At 46.8% G+C, this 9,711-nt stretch overlaps 1 long non-coding RNA gene across 1 annotated transcript; it reads right to left on the bottom strand.

Annotated features, from left to right (window-relative positions):
• Positions 1-4,503: 4,503 nt before the first annotated feature.
• LOC107323556 lies at positions 4,504-8,251 on the bottom strand. Its single transcript, XR_001559300.2, has 4 exons — positions 7,903-8,251; positions 7,622-7,718; positions 7,009-7,081; positions 4,504-6,333 (listed from the first exon to the last, which is right to left on the bottom strand). It is a non-coding gene; the product is annotated as an uncharacterized LOC107323556 (long non-coding RNA).
• Positions 8,252-9,711: the final 1,460 nt, after the last annotated feature.

Below are 9,711 nucleotides of genomic sequence, written 5' to 3'. Positions count from 1 at the left end.
CCTGTGTGGTTGTTAACTCAGAGCAGCTTCTCCTCCTGTCTGATCTGAGGCTGAATGACTCCTTGCTAAGTGGAATTCCTGGATATTGGGGTTTCATCTTGTGTGGGGGAGGTTGGTTTCTAACAGCTCGATCCCTGTTTCAACGTATTGATTATTAGCTGACCTTATAGCATGTCTTTAGTCATTGTTAGTATCTTACCTACTTAATTTTGTGTGTACATATAATCTTTGTTTCAAATTAAAACAAAAGTAACTTTTTAAAAGTCATGCTGCCTCTTTCTGTTTACTATGAAAGCTTCTTGAGCTCTGTAGAAACACAGGGACATCCATGGCCTGTTCACGAGAGTGACGCGTTTAGGGGAGGCCTTTCAGCTCCTTCGATCTGTGTGAGGGTGGTTGGCTCAAACTTTCAGGCATGCGTGAGTCTGTGCTTGACTTGGAAGCAGCAAAAATGTCTGCCAGAACACCTCCACCTTCCTGGAAAGAGGAAACGGTGCAATGTCTTAATTAATTTGCCTCTCATGAGGGATGTTGGCTCCAAGAGCCCCCATGGAGGTAGCAAAATAAAGGCAGTGTTTGTTAATAGGATCGGGGGATTAGATGGGGATTCAGTCAATTGATAATGGGGATTTCTGTAGGCCCCATGGCAAGTGTAGCTGTAGCAGGGAGCTGCCTGGCAGCCACTTGGACTGCAGGAGGAGCGGTGAGCTGGGTGAGCTCTGGCTGGTGTTACTTGGTTCCCTCCCCAGAAGAGGAAAGGAAGGAAAGACTGTGCGGTAAGTCCTCAAATTCCCAGGCATCTATCTCAAGCAGTTTTTCTCTTCCATTTTTGACTGTTCAAGCAGGTCTCCCTCTCTGACCACATGCTGTCCCGCTCACAGTGCATCCTTGTGCTCCTCCAGTGCAAGCTGCATGATCCCTTGAGGCAGGCTCATAAGCAGCTCGTGACCCGAGTTCCAGTTCACATAGTTCAATTAAATCCCTATTAATCCTGCTCAGACCTAATTGACTTTCATTCTCATACATGTGCTTCTCTCTGCTTTAGAGATGCTCTCTGCTGATGTTCCCCACTGGCAGCAGCGGAAGAGCCAAGGCTGTCTGTGAAGAGAACCAATACTTCCTTCTTGCTGCTCTGGAAGTTTTGAAGCCAAGATTCTTTCCCAGCCTGGTGTAAAAAACATGAAAAGAGCCCTTTGGTGTCTGGGTGCCAGGGAGGGTCAAGGCTCCGTGTGGTGATACTTAAGGAGAAAGCAATGAGGCTGTAGGAGGGGAGGAGGTGGTCGCTGCCTCTGTTCATGGAGGTAGTTCTTCCAGGAAGGTGTTCTGTTGCTCACAGCGTGTTCCTGCAGGGATCAAGATGACTGTATTGATTTTGTTTGCTTCTGAATCTCATGAAGCATTGGACTGACTGCAGCGAGGAAGTGGGATGATGAATGGAGAGTGCTGGCGTTTGGATCCTGGCTGCTTGTTTGGTGATGAGGTTGGCTGCCAGGTTTGGTGCTCTGAAAGGATCTGACCCTCCTCATCCTCAGACCAGAAGGGATGATTTGGCTGGGGCCGTCCCACAAGAGATACGGAAGCAAACCAGTGTCGGCTTTGGTGTGTCTGAAACTGCTGCTGACTGCAGGGCAAAGGTCCTGCTCTCCTCCAGTACCTGTAGCTTGTGGCTTTGAGCAGTTCTTCTAAGTTTATGGAGTGGTTTTGTGGCTTTTGTTAAGTGGATCAGAGCAGTCGCTGGTCAAAACGTCCCTTGTTTGGGCTGGCAATTACAGGGTGATGATCCTGTTGGTTTCACCGCCCACCCCGGTCTGTCACCACACATCAGTGCTGTGCAGTCCCCACCTCTGGTGATGTTCACTTCCTTCCCCTCAGCTTGTGGGGTTTCACTCGGAGCCTGAAGGCCCTTGTGTGGCTCTGGAGCTTTCTGTACCCTGTGTGAACAGCAGCTGGCTGCAGCCAAAGGCCCTCAGACTGCAGCTGAAGCAGAGCCCAGTTGATTCCTGCACAGCCTGGGTCCAACCCACCTGCCAAACACAGAACCATGCTGCTGTGTGAGAGCCTCCAGGCCGGAGAGAAGGATCCCAGCATTAGTCCCCCCGCTTGGCAAACCTAAACCAGCCCTAAGCTCATAACCATGGGTTCCTGATGCTGGCCATGCTAATTGCTTGCTGTCACACCCACACTCTTTGCATGTCTGCCAAGCTCAGTGATTGTAAAATGATAGAATTCCTGAGCTGGAGGGTCCCTGCGAGGACCACTGAGTCCAGCTCCTGGCTGCATTAAAGACATGGAGATTTTGGAAAGGGTCCAGAGGAGGGCCACAAAGATGATCAGGGGGCTGGAGCACCTCCACTATGAGGACAGGCTGAGGGAGTTGGGTTTGTTCAGCCTGGAGAAGAGAAGGTTGCAGGGTGACCTCATTGCAGCCTTTCAATGCCTGAAGGGAACTTACTCCCAGGAGGGGAGTAAACTCTTCAAAAAGGCTGATAATAGCAGGACTAGGGGAAATGGTTTTAATTTAAAAGAGGGAAGATTTAGGTTGGATGTTAGGGGGAAGTTCTTTACTAGGAGAGTGGTTAGGTCCTGGAACAGGCTGCCCAGGGAGGTTGTGGATGCCCCATCCTNGGTGTATGTTTGGTGGCCCTGCTAGGCAGGGGGGTTGGAACTACATGATCCTTGAGGTCCCTTCCAACCCGGGTCATTCTGTGATTCTGTGATTCTGCACGCTTCAATGGCTCCAGGTGGGGATGGCAAAAGCTGCTTGAGTTCCTGAAAAGATCAGAGCAAAGGCTCTGCTGCATCTGTCTGCGACTCAAACACCACCACTGTGTTATTCATAGTAATAATTCCTACAAATATAGTTGGAATTTGCAGCGAGCAAAGCGCAGCTCACCTCAGGAACAGAATCTGTGCAACAAGACTTAATGCACGCTTGCCAAAGGGATGCTTAAAAATAAAGCTGGCCAGAGATGAATGGCTGTTTTGTTATAAATCCACAGCTGGGCTGAGGAGGTCAGGACCGACCGAGCATTGGACCTCAAAGGGCCCCTCTCACTTTGCAGAGAGATTTTAGGGGCCCCACGGAGCGGTTGGATGGGGCTCATAAACAGGTCTGAATGGTTTGTCCAGAGAAGTCATGGGTGCCCATTGCACACATCACCTATCCAGTGGCACTGGTTTTCCTGGCAGCTGCTCCCGGGGCGGAGTAACAGCCCAGCAGGGACCTGGGATCAAGCTGTGCCACCAGACCTTACAGGGAGGTCAAAGGAACCCAGGAGAGGAGTATTGCATGGGCAGAGCTTCCTGCTGATGCCAAAGGCTGGCACAGTCTGGAGCACACACCTCTGCCTGTTTTGCTGTTGCCCGGGCAGATTGCAGCTTGATGACATCCAACAGCAAAGCAGTTCTCCTTCAGCAGGTATCTTCTGAACTCACAAGCACCTCTGCACTGCAGAGCAGCCCTGTGTTTAACAAGGCTGTCCATCATTCACACTGGTTTCAGATCTGACATTCCTCTCCTAGCACCCAGGACCAATGCTTAGTCACTTCCCCGTGAGGAGGAATGACTTAGCATTAGGTAGTAGATGAGAACAGGATTCTTTCTTAAGTTGCTCCCTTCAAAGCTCAATAACCACATGCTGCACGTGGGTAACAAGAGCCAAACAGGAGCCGTTCCATCCCAGACTACACCTGCAGATGTCTCCACAAGGTCCGTCTGAAGAGTCTCACAGCTGAAGGTCCTGGGACTGCTCTTCCTCTCTCCAAACACACGGTAGCTGAGGAAAGCTCCCTATTAGCTGAAGAGACCAATTTCAGGACCTTCACTGACTGGAGGAGCCACTGAGTGGCTCCCAAGGCGGTTCTGCTCCACACATTGCTGGTGCACTTGCTAAGACACCTCATCTTTGTCTTTGGACACTGGGAAAAGGGGAAAACATTTTGCTACTGGTATGTCATTCTTGGGAATGGGAAAGAAAGTGAGTGTGGGACTTGGGTCACATCACTGCAGCCTATGGAGAGCCCCTGGGGTGTGTAGCTGCCCTGCAGCACCGCACTGCCGCTCCACTGCTCCAACAACACCTACAGCAGCTGTGCACATAAAGATGGCAGACTACAGGGAGTGCCATGCAGGTGCTGCAGGGCTTCATCCCCTAAGCCCGCAGTATCAGCAGTGCCCAGCTGGCTTTGCTGCACAGCCTTATCACCTGAGAGTCTGCAGACTTGGGGGAAAAGCTCAGCAGCTGCGCAGCTGCCGAGGTTCCATGTCATGCCCCGGCCTGCACACAGCCCGGCTCTCCCTGCTCTGCTCTCCCAGTGTTTCCCGCAGCCCCTGTGCTGTGACCAACACGAGCGGGGCTCGGGCCCAACGCCCGCTCACATCCCCAGCAGGCAGAAATATCACACGACAGAATCCCAGCCTACCTGCATCCCCATGCAGCAGTTCAATCCTTCATTTCTACACTTGTGCTTCGTAACACCAAACCAATAACGACAGGACGAGCATCTCTTTGAGTCATTTTATAAAAGTATTTGACTTACAGAGATATTGTTACAGTTTCCTGAGTACTGGAAATTACAATACAAGGAAATTTCCACAATTAACTTCATACAGTATTTTACCATCCAGTGCTGCTGATCCCTGTTCATGTCCTTGTTCAATAGAGCAATACACAAACAGTGATGCTGGAAGAAAATGAAGACACCACAAGAATCAGGGGCTGGAGATACCAACAGAACCAAGAGCTGAATTCACAGACAGAGCACAGCATGTCAGAATGATGCAAACAAGACAATTTTAACAGGCTTTTCTTTTTCAAGTTTTTTTTTCTTTTTCTGGAATAGAAACACATTAAAATATCAGCTCCCGCTGCTTGATCAGATGAAGACATGACGCATTTACTGTGCAGCTTCATATAGGAACACCTGAGCTACCTGGAGCAATAAGGCTTTGTTAATTCGTCCATCAGCAGCTCAGCATCTCATTCAGTTTTTCATGTCATTTTCATAAGGCAAACAACGAAACAGAAGTTACTTTCATGTTTGAGAATTGGGATTAGTTGGCAGCTACATACGAGTATGTATTTGTTATGCAGTATGAATTCACACAGACCAGGTTGCTCAAGCAGTGCTGGGAGCAGTAAAGTCATTCATCTCAGCTGGAAGTCCAATATTACCTGGGGTAGCAGATGCTGTGGGGTTATCCACAGCATCCACGGGATGTTTCCTCCGCATCCCCATAAAGAACAGCAAAGTGCACCAATGGTTCATAGGAACAACGTTTTATTTCTACAGAACATGCTATAGAAAAACCAACAGACTTGTTGGCTTACAAAGCAAAACGTGTAAGTAAACATTATTTCAGACTTCAAGAACGTCGCCAATTGAACACACTGGCAGGTTTACTTTCCTCTTTGGCCAAATGCAGCATTTCACAGACTGCTTTTCCCAGCTGACTCTTTGTTTGCGGTACATTAAAGTAAGTTCTGGTGCTTGGGATATCCAGCCCACTTTCCCCATCCAATACAGCAGGAAAGACACAAACACGCCACTTAAATTAAAGAAAGAAAACATGGAGTAAGTGGAATCCGAGACTGCAAAAATATATACAAGCATTTATCTTTTTCCTGAACTAAACATTTCAGCCATAAAAATATTCAACAGCTGTACCCTATAGAACTAGGGCTAAGGCTATTTCAATTAGAACTGCTTTGTGTTTTAAAAATATAGGGCTGAAAGCCTTTTGGGTGATACTTATACATCCACGGCATGTCTAGGTTCCCTACGTGAATCATAAATCATTATGCAGAACACAAACTAGTTGTCTTAGCTTAATCTTGCATTATCCTGTTTAATTTCATCTCTCCTGTAAATATGTTAGATAACTAGATTTCACTGTAAGAATTAACATAAACAGAATATTCATAAGGCTTTTTTCTTCTCCTTCTGAGCTGTATACGGTAAAATACCCATCCAGTGCTTTGGAATAGGCAGATCTTCCTCCTAGTAAAACTGTGAAGCAAGGATAGCTTTCACCGCCAGCGAGAAGGTTTCTGAAAGTGCTCGGTAGAAATCCAGAGTTTACATGGATAAAACCTCAGGATAACATCCATTTACTTACACGCAACTATTGTTAAATAATCCAAGTCAAGTCTACTTTACTATGAAGTGTGCAACAAGCAGAAGAAGCGAAGAACATCACGCTGAGTTCACATTCTTCAAGGTGCAAATCCCAGCTATTCCTGCCCAAAACCTTCTGTTTCTTCAGTTGCAAATAACAGCTTTTCCTTCAGCTGCTCATAATTCTTATAGGCTGGAAGGTCCAAGCGATTGAAACTGAAAACAAAGAGAAACCTTAAGTATTGAACAACAGTTTAAACCACCAAATATCCATTAGGAACACAGGCATATGAACTGTCCTGTTCAGAAGGAAAACTGCATTTGTACCCTCTAAAACACCTGTATCTTGACATGCACTTGTCTATGAAAGTGAGAGTTAAAGCACAACAAGCACCTGAGCAGCGATAACTTTCCATAACTGGCAATGTATTTAGTAACAAGTCTCACCTAATCTCTCTTCTGTATCTGAAACTTAAAATCTGAGCATCTTCACAAAGCACCAGCGTAACTGAGAAACTGAGCAGAAGCTACATTTTCTCCAGCCAAGAGGGAGCATGAGCGTGGCTATTTATTTTCATTGCCAAGATCGAGCGTGGTGATAATGAAAGATCAATCCCAAACTCTTTAAAAAAAGGACAACCTTAAGTACTAAAAGTAGCTTTACGTTTTTAGTGATGTGCAGATCCATGGCGTTTACAATGGAATCAGCTCCACAACAAAACTGCTTTTCAGAAGTTCAACTATTACTCAGCAGAGCTTACTGCCATAGCCCAGTGCTTTGCTTTCACACAGTCTCAGACACTTCCATATCACACCCACTTCCTAAAATCTCAAAGTAGATTTCCATCCATAAGAACAGAACCACAGCAGAGTTTGATCCTTCGTACTTACCAGGTGTGACTTCCAGGTAACCAGTTTTCCTTTCCAACTTTCTCAATGCAAAATTTTTGGGGTCTGTTGCTCCCTGTACAAAAATCAAACAATGAGTTTTTAGGTCTAACTGCCTGTGTAGACCAGTAGGTAGTACATGACAACAGCGTGTGAAAAGCATGAAGAGAAAACAAGACTATAACTACTTGCAGAGCACAAAGACATTTGTCTCTCACTACATCCCTCTGAAGAAATCCACGTAGTGAAATGCATAAATATGAAGCGGTTTTCAAAGAAACTCAACCACTGAATCACATCGTTGGTTTGGTACTGGAAGGAATCTCTGGAGTTTACCACCTAGTCCTTCCATTCTGATCAAGCAGGGATACCCAGAGCAGGCTGCCCTGCCAGGACCACATCCAAACCATCTATCAAGTCACTGATGCACGGAGTGTTCACATTCCCTCCATCTCTTTTTCTGTCACAGCTCTACCAATATGGAAGACTCAGAAGAAAGATTCCATATCAATTCATTAAAAAAGACCCTTAAACACACACCTTGGTCCTTATTAACCAAAAAAAAAAAAAAAAGGAAATAACATGAGCATAAAATGCATTAAAGAGGGCTCGTTACCCGTGAGGTCAGCAAATCCTCCTACTGGTAATCTGCACGTTCCAGTAACAAACTGTAGAAATCTCATTCTCTTCTCATTATCTATTTATTTCCCAAACTGAAAAATAATAATTAACATTGATGTCAAGTTTAATATTGAAATGTTCACTTCCCCATCCCCCATGGGACAGCTGGATTAGCAGTTATTTATAATCTACATGCTACTTATCTGTTGAGTAATTCTGACTATTGCTCATTAAGCTGTTGCTGTGTTCTTGTGTGGAAAAAAGAAGTCTACAAACCTGCCAGAACCACAATATCTGTCTGCAGGTTCTGCTATCATGCCGGTAGATGGTATTGCCTCTGCCAGTCATTCAGATCAATTTCTTGAATTCCACACAGGAGCACCTTTAGGGAAGAAAAATTTCATAAACATGGAAACTACAAGCTACTACTTTGCTTCTACAGCAAGACTATTGTACTGAAATACTACTGTACTTAAAAGCACCTGCAATCACACTACACTCGTTTTTAATATTAAACTCTCAAACTTTCATAGCAAATAATAACATCCGCTCACAAAGAAAATGTGGAGAGGCCACAAAAGAGAAAACCCAGTCATGAAAATGTTTGTATTAGGACATTCAAACCCTTTCTCCTTCACCCTCCCCCTTCTTCCACAAGCGAATCTTTTCAGCCCTTCTCCCCTCAGGCAGATCAACACTCCCTCCCAACTTAGCGTTGTCTGCAAAGTTGCTGAGGGCGCACTCAGCCCCTCATCCAGATCATCAAGGAAGATGTTAAACAGAAACGGCCCAAGCACCAAGCCCTGGGGGACGCCACTTGTGACCGGCCACCAACTGGATTCCACTCCATTGACCACAACTCTCTGGGCCTGGCCACCCAGCCAGCTCTTCACGCAGTGGAGCATGTGCCCATCCAAACCACAGGCAGACAGCTTCTCTACCAGAATGTTATGGGGGACAGTGTCAAAGGTCTTACTGAAGTCCAGGCAGACCACATCGACAGCCTTACCTTCATCTACCAAGTAGGTCACCTTGTTATAGAATGAAATCATGTTAGTCAGGCAGGATCTATCGTTTATAAACCCATGCTGACTAGGCCTGATCCCTTGGCTGATGTTTAGTTGTCCCATAATGATACCTGAGATTATCCTTTCCATGACCTTCCCGGGCACCGAGGTGAGACTGATGGGCCTGTAGCTGCCAGGATCACCTTTCCGGCCCTTTTTGAAGATGGGCGTCACATTCACCAGCCTCCAATCCACTGGGACAATCCCAGAATAACATAACATAACATCATCTGGAGATCATAGATTGATCAGTCAATCATATTGATCTAGATAAGTCCGTGACACAGACGCAGCACGCAGCAGCTCCTGATGGGGCTCCTGAGCTGAGCACCAACAACGGCAGGCTCCAAAGGGGACCTGACTACGCCTGCCTCCTGGGACACACAAGCTCTGCTTTCCATAGTCGCACCCAGCGCCTCTCCTTGTGCGGCACCTCGGCGGATTCAACCCTTACCTACAATTAAGACCTCTGACTGAATTGGAATTCCAGTCACTCTGATTACACCCCACATCCGCACACCGTGCTGGAACACACACTGACTTGTGGAATCAAACTCTATAATCCAGAGATTGGTTATAAATGTTATGTTTATTCCAGCGTTTTGCAGCACCGGGTGCAAGGGGAATAGCTCCACCAAAAACCTGCACCCTGACTTGTAAAATGGTTACACAGATATAGGTACACCTCATACATAGTCAATGATGTAAGGAAGGACACTGGACACACCTTCGTTGGCTCCACAGCCGCAGTCCAACACGGCGCCCAGGCCCGTCGATCCATTCCTCGCTCCGTTCCTTTGCTCGCTGCCAATTCCAGCGGGGAGTCCTCATTCACAGCCCCGGAACAACAACGCACCCAACACGTCAGGCAAACAGCAGACACGCACGCAAACACAAAACGCCCTCCTCGGATCCCGCCACTCACCCTTCCTTTGCCCACTTCTCTCGCTCACCTTCAGGGCAGCGCCAGCCCCTTCAACCCGATGCAAACCGGCTGCCTACAGTTCAGCCTTCAAAG

This window comes from Coturnix japonica, chromosome 21, assembly GCF_001577835.2.
Source record: "Coturnix japonica isolate 7356 chromosome 21, Coturnix japonica 2.1, whole genome shotgun sequence".
Classification (NCBI taxonomy): Eukaryota; Metazoa; Chordata; class Aves; order Galliformes; family Phasianidae; genus Coturnix; species Coturnix japonica.
Note: the sequence above shows the minus strand (reverse complement) of the source record. Positions and strands in the feature narration are given on the sequence as shown.